This window comes from Apium graveolens, chromosome 8 (assembly GCF_009905375.1).
Source record: "Apium graveolens cultivar Ventura chromosome 8, ASM990537v1, whole genome shotgun sequence".
Classification (NCBI taxonomy): domain Eukaryota; kingdom Viridiplantae; phylum Streptophyta; class Magnoliopsida; order Apiales; family Apiaceae; genus Apium; species Apium graveolens.
In genome coordinates, this window is record NC_133654.1 from 215682490 (window position 1) to 215689545 (window position 7056).

A 7056-nucleotide genomic window follows, 5' to 3' on the forward strand; every position below is an offset into this window, starting at 1 on the left:
ACAAGAACTGATGTTTTTAGTTTTATGGTCCAAATTTTCTTGTTCTTGTTAAAGCTTTCTGGATGCATGTTGTATTTTCGTTTTTTCTTCATGTAGCTACCTTTCTGGATGCTTAAAAATAATTTAGTTAAAAGATTATACAAAGCAGGTTTTTTAAGCATCTCCAACTATTATAAATTTTTCCAAATATCATTCAACATGTGAAACACACAGTATCCTGAGATATTGAATAAGTTTTTCTAAATAAAAAAGGATTTGAGAATTTGAAACTGAAAAGAGTTGCTTTGAGAGAAAAAAATTTGTGTACTAAAACATACAGAAAATTATGCTGGAAAGAAAAAGGCATGCAGATAAGAGAACTCCTAACATATGACCATTGCCGTCCACAAAACCAAAACAATTTGAACCACCCAAAACTTAATTCGTCATCCATGCTATGAAGATATTCCTTCAACTACTGTTTCAGCAAGTTCTTTTACTTCCTTCACTTGTGAAAGCTGAATAACGGCTTTCTGGGGAACAGGTATGTACTTCACCAGGAAATCAATAGGCCAAGATAGGATAGCTATACCAATGCATACTCCCCATTGCCCCCAGTTCAACCTCTTTGTACCTGCAAACTTATTTAAAAATTCAACCATCACCACTTGGATAAGAATCGTGATCCCAATAACTCCGAGAAACATCTTGCTCTTATGTATCCCCTCAAAAATATTCTTGTTTTCCAGATTCCTCGTGTTGAACTCGTTGAAAACTTGGCATAGGACAAAGGTATTGAAAAGCAATGTCTCTTTTATGTGTTCGTCAATACTGAAGATTGTTTTCCCTTTGAAGTATAATGTCAAGTAAACTGCAATCTGAAACAAGGCCTGAGCTATGAGGTTCCTCCACATTATGTTTGTAATAATTGGCTCAGCACGACCCCGTGGCCGTTTGTTCATAAGGTCCTTGCTCGGCGGTTCAGTTGCAAGCGCAAGAGCGCCTAGTATCTCCATAATTAGATTTACGCAAAGTAACTGGATTGGTGATAGTGGCACATCTTCGGATGACACAGCTACTACAAAGTTTGTTACCAGAGTTACCAAATTTACCGTCAGCTGGAACTGAAGAAATTTCTGAATGTTGTTGGAAACATATCTTCCCCATTTTATAGCAGTTACCACAGATGCAAAATTATCATCCAATATAACAATATCTGAGCTCTCTTTTGCTACTTCAGTGCCCTGGATCCCCAAAGAAAGACCAATATCAGCTTCTTTTAGTGCTGGCGCATCATTTGTCCCATCGCCAAAAACTGCAACCACTTGGCCCTTTTGTTTAAGGCATTTTACCATTGCTAGCTTGTCAGAAGGTGTTGATCTTGCCATCACACAGATTGTACCTACTTTCTCCATTTGCTCCGCTTCGGTATAGTTCCTAAATTCCGCACCCTCAACCACTACTCCGTCCAAGTCCTGGTCAACCCTTAGTATTCCACACTCAGTGGCTATCGCTATTGCAGTAAAAACATTGTCTCCTGTGAGCATCTTCACATTTACTCCAGCATGTTGACAATCTTGGACAGCCTTCCTCACACCAGGTCGGCATGGATCCGTTATGCCAACTACACCCAATAGGGTCAAGTTGGTATATTTGAGTTTTGTCATTTCATCATCATATGCATGTCCGGTGACTTCTGTGTGTGCAAAAGCTATGCAGCGGAGACTACTGGCAGCCATACCTTCAACTAATTGGTTAAATTTCTTCATTCCAGTATCATCCATGGCTTTGATTTCTCCGAATGAGTCGTAGTACTGAGTGCACATTGCTATTATCATCTCTGCAGCTCCTTTCCAATGCACATGCATAGTCTTGTCCACCTTTTTCTTCAGTAGAATCCCACTTCTCTTCTTGTCTGAATTGAATGATTTTTCGTGTAGAAGTTCAGAACTTTCTTTAAGTTCCTCAGTATCCATATTTAATTCCAAGACACCCCAAGAAAGAAGTGCTACTTCGGTAGGACTGCCTGAGAACTCCAACTCAGAATCTGAATTAGGCTTGTAAACACTGCCACTTGTATTTAAACCAACTCCTTGGTGGAAGAATTCCAAAACACTAGAATCAATAGAAGTAAAGTTACTCTTTTCTATAAATTCTTGTCCAAACAAAAATTTGCTCACCTTCATTTGGTTCAGAGTAAGAGTGCCTGTTTTATCCGTGCAAATAGTTGTGGCAGAGCCTATAGTCTCGCAAGCAGACATCTTCCTCACCATAGCTCGATCTGTCGTCATCCTTTTCAATGAGTTATATAATGAAAGGGTTGCTGCCAAAGGCAATCCCTCAGGAATGACCACAACTAGAGTGCTAAGTGCATCGGCAATAATCCCCACAAATAGTAGAAAATCGGCTATGAAACCAATCCTATATATTGATGAGGTGAGTCTGTGGAGCCGGGCTTTGAAAGCTGTTCTCTTACTAGAATCTGGACCTCTAGAGCTCATCATCTTCCCCCATGTCGTGTTCATGCCAACAGAAGTAACTAAAAACTTGGCATATCCATCTACCACTTTTGTACCGGAAAGCAGAAATGGATTTTTGTCAAGATTAACTTCCACATGATCACTTTTTCCTGTCACGCTTGCTTCATCAATTACTAGAGAATGGCCCTCTACTAACAATCCATCACCAGGGACTTGATCACCACTCTTCAGGCATAAACATCTCCCACAACAATATCTAATACTGAAATTTGTTGACGTCTTTCTTTTCTGACAACTTCCACTTGAATATTATTGCTTATTTTAGACAACTTGTAGAATTGTCTACTCATTTTCAAGTTAATAACTGCAGAAACACAGATCGCAAGAAAAACAAATACAAATGTGCCTACACCATTGTACCATCCTTTTTTTAGTCCATCCTTTTTTATGCCAAAACCAAGAGATAAACCACCACATAAAAGGATAATGATAATGGTCGTATCCTTGAACTGTTCCACAAGAAAGCCAAAGAAACTCCTCGTACTTGGCCTAGGGTATATGTTTATACCATAGAATTCCTGTCGCCGTGAAATATCATCAGAATCTGCATGTATCCCATGCTCCAAATCCGTATTGAGAGCAATAACCAAACCTTGTACACCACCGAGATCCGCGATCTGGTCTAGATTTTTATCCTCAGTTAACTGTGTGAGTCTCGCCTGGTCTATGCTTGGAGAACAAGGTGTAACAACTTCAATTACACTACCATCTTCGGGTGCAATTTTCTTGTAAGAGTAGAAGAAGGCTCTTAAAGAGAAGATACTTACAAATGCCAAGTGCCATCTATTTTTATTGATGTCACTGATGGCCTTCAGTTGCTTTAAAGAATCCATAAACCAAAAATTATGTAAGTTGAAGTACAAAAACTTGTTTTTTTTTGCACTTGTGAAATTTTGCATAAGCTTATAGGCAAATTTTGCTGAGTACTGATGCTTGCTTCATTTCATGTGCACATGGATGAACATGATAATGTAATTGAAGTGGCTAATGCAATTTCCCAGAAAGTGCAAGTGATGGCCTTTTTAAGTGGGCAAGTTTTTTCACTTTTAATACATAACACTCTGCTAGTGTGCTATCAACTGCAGTATTGAAATGACTGTTGTAAAATTTGAAACCTCAGCCAATGATCATGTGTACCTTTAAATATTTCTTTTCTTTTTTAATTATTTAACCAACCTTAGTAAAATAGGTACGAATCTGTTAAATATATAATATATATATATAAATTAATAAATTAGGGAATTTACCGCAAACAACTTAAATCAAATACTATAATTTTAAGTTATTTTAATTGATTTAATAATACACTTATATAAAATATATATGTTCATGTCAACAAGCTATATATAGTTAATTTACTTTGAGATTTGACCCCATTTTTCACAGTTATTCAAAGTTATTTGGAAAAAGATCCTCTACTATATAAAAAGAGGAATTTCCCTGCTCTTTCAGGAAATTCCCAAACATGTTATTGGTCCTCTAGACAAAGATATCGCTACAAGCAAAAGTAATCAACATGATTTTGAGGGTGCGTGCAGAAGCAACAAATGGGTTGTTAAGCCACTGTTAATAGCCTAGAACTGTATACCATATGTTATGCCCAAAAATTAGTATAAACAATATTCAGATTCAGATTGATAAGATAGGCAAAATCGTAGGAGAAACGCCTAAAATCCAGAAAAAGATAAGATTGACTTTCCATAAAGAAAACGGCGCGCCCTAAGAACGCGCCCCATTGACTAAATAATCGACTGACAGTTGTGGTTGTCATGCCTTAAGGCGCGCCCTCAAGTATAGTGGGGAAGCGCGCCCAATTACTCAAAAGGAGGGAGAGGAATTCCCTGATTGGAATCTGTCCCGTGGTGAGCCTTGGGGCGCGCCCTAAGTGAGAAAGGCTCCTTGGACGGATTACTCGGGCATGATTACTTTGACAGACTCACACCTTGGCGTGGGAAGAGTTAGAGCAAGCCCTAACAATGAATAATTTAGGGTGCGCCCTATGATGTAGAATGACAAAGGAAGAGATCAAAGGTTGATGACACAGGGCGGCGGCGCCCACATGCAGGGATGTTTGGGCGCGCCCTTAACTTCTACTTGGCACACAAATGCATCTTTGACATGTTACTTGGATGAACTCTTTGGAAGATTTAAGGAAGATGGAGAATGTTATTACTAACCTATTTGATGCAGGTACTCTATTGAAGAACTCATCCCTGTAGCACATCTACAGGAAAGGCAGTGTCTGTGGTCAGAGACCTCCAGGGGTATGCCTGGACTGAAGGCCTCCTCCTGTAGTCAATGGGTGTCCGCATTGGGGATGCGAGGTGAAATTTGGTGTGTGCTTTGGGAGCTCTGTCTCTGTAGTCAACGGGTGTCCTCGTTGGGAGACTTCGGAGTATCCTGCACTTTGCACCCAAAAGCTTGGGATCACTTGTCCTGCAATCTGGTAGGGGCTTCTTATCGGGGGACAAAGATGCGTCCAACATTTGGGGTGAACCACGGCTATACCTGCGTCCGCGAACTAGAGAAACAGCTGGTAGCGGAGGGTTATTCTTGGCCAGGGAAATGCCTCATCCGTGAAGTCTCGAAGCCGCGAACGAGCCTTGGGCCTTTGTGGTTGGGCCTCATCGGCGGAAATTCCTAAAGCTAGTAGAAGACGGTTTCCAGTGGGTTTCCTACTGGGCCTCGGGATAAGAAATCTAAGCCCGTTAGGTTTCTTGTTCCCCAAGAACTACGTGGGCTTGATCCCCTATAAATAGGGGTACGTAGGCACATTGTGAGGGGTCAGAAGCGAGAGCGCAAAGGAGCCACCACTAACCCTAAGCAATCTCAGCCCCCAATAAATATCACCACCAAATACTGTTCATCTTTTCCGACGAATACTGTTCATCGGATCCACCGACTACTGCTCACGTTTCCGACGAAGAACTGTCATCACAGATCTTGTTTCCGGCTACTAACCTCAAGTTTTGTTGTTCCCAAATTCCTCCGTCAACAAATTGGCGCTAGAAGGAGGGGCCTAATCAAGATTTGCATCTGGGAGGAAGGATGTCTCAATATCATGATGGAAGTTTTTATGATGGAAGTTCAGAAGAAGATTCTGATCACGGCTATGAATATGAACCCTACGTTCCGCCAATGACTGATCGTCCCACGCCGGATGTTGGGGGACAGCCACCTGTGTTCAACAGCAACGCCGACTTGTTGGAACAACTGTATCGCATGGGCGATGCTTTGAATGGTTTCGATTCAAGGTTGAGCACTGTGGAGCGGCGCAAGGCCAGGAGGGGTCTTCGCCGCAACCGAGCGACTCATGCACCTATAAAAGCACCCATGACTGATAGGGATGCCTCAGTCGGCCATGGCCACACTGAAGGAGGGCGTGTACCGATAACCCCGCGGTGCCTGGACTACTTCAATGACACGTCCCCAATCATCGAGCTAGTGGAAGAAGATGTTGATGGACGGGAAATTCTGCGGACAGATACCAGGGGAGCCACCCATCCACACCGGTCTGGACGTAGTCTCGAGGAACGCCGACAGGCGGAGTCGATACCGGAGAATCAGCATCGGGGCTTCGCAGCTTTGAAAGATCGCTTGGGGATCCGCTTGGGCGATGATGATTTAAGAATGGTGTTTCTTGAATGGCAGAAAGAAGCTGATCGTAGAGATGTGACGCCCCATAATACAACGCGTGTGCCCCTGAATTCCCAGGAAAATCGGGAGCGGCACCGCGATCCAACGCGTGTGCCCCTGAATTCCCAGGAAAATCGGGAGCGGCACCGCGATCATGAGAGAGCTCCTCCCCGTAGATCGCTGGATCGATATGGGCGTGGGTATGGAAACGATCGTTGGAGAAGGCCTCAATAGAGAGGAAGAGGTGGAGGTCGAGGTAGATATTTAGAGGGATACCGTCGCGATAATTACCGCGGTCACCTTGATTCCTGCTGGAATAACCGAGCAGATGGCTATGACTATGCGGAACATGATGATCACAGAAATGTAGAAAACTAAGATCGCGGTATGGCTCGGGGCCGCGGCCAAGGTGGAGAAGAGAATCAAGGGAGAAATCAAGGACGAATCCTGAAGTAATTGTGATACCCGAAGACGCCCAGAATACGAACCAGTAGCAAGCCCCTCCCGGGGGAATCAAGTGGAGGTACCTCCATTACAACCCCAAGGTCCGCAGCCTCAAATGCAGACCATTTCAGGCGTGGGAACTTTCAATGTGGGAGATCTAAAAAGGCTACTTAACCACCTGGAAGGCAGGGTGACGGCCACAGCTGAAATCCCTTCCCCATTCTCGATGGTAGTAAGAGAGGCACAGTTGTTGGCCGGGTATTGCAACACTACTAACGATCTCCGTTTCCACGGAAACTCAGATTCGGTGGAATTCCTGGGTCATTTTAATATAGAGATGGATGTGTACCAAGTCCCGGACTTGGCTCGATGTCGTCTCTTGGCGGCAACCTTTAGAGAAAGTGCCCAGTAGTGGTTTCAAAAGCTCGGATCAAGAGTGATCACCTCATGGGATTAG

At 43.0% G+C, this 7056-nt stretch overlaps 1 pseudogene; it reads right to left on the minus strand.

Moving 5' to 3' along the window:
• Nucleotides 1-229: 229 nt before the first annotated feature.
• On the minus strand, nucleotides 230-3615 carry LOC141676586 (calcium-transporting ATPase 12, plasma membrane-type-like; annotated as a pseudogene).
• Nucleotides 3616-7056: the final 3441 nt, after the last annotated feature.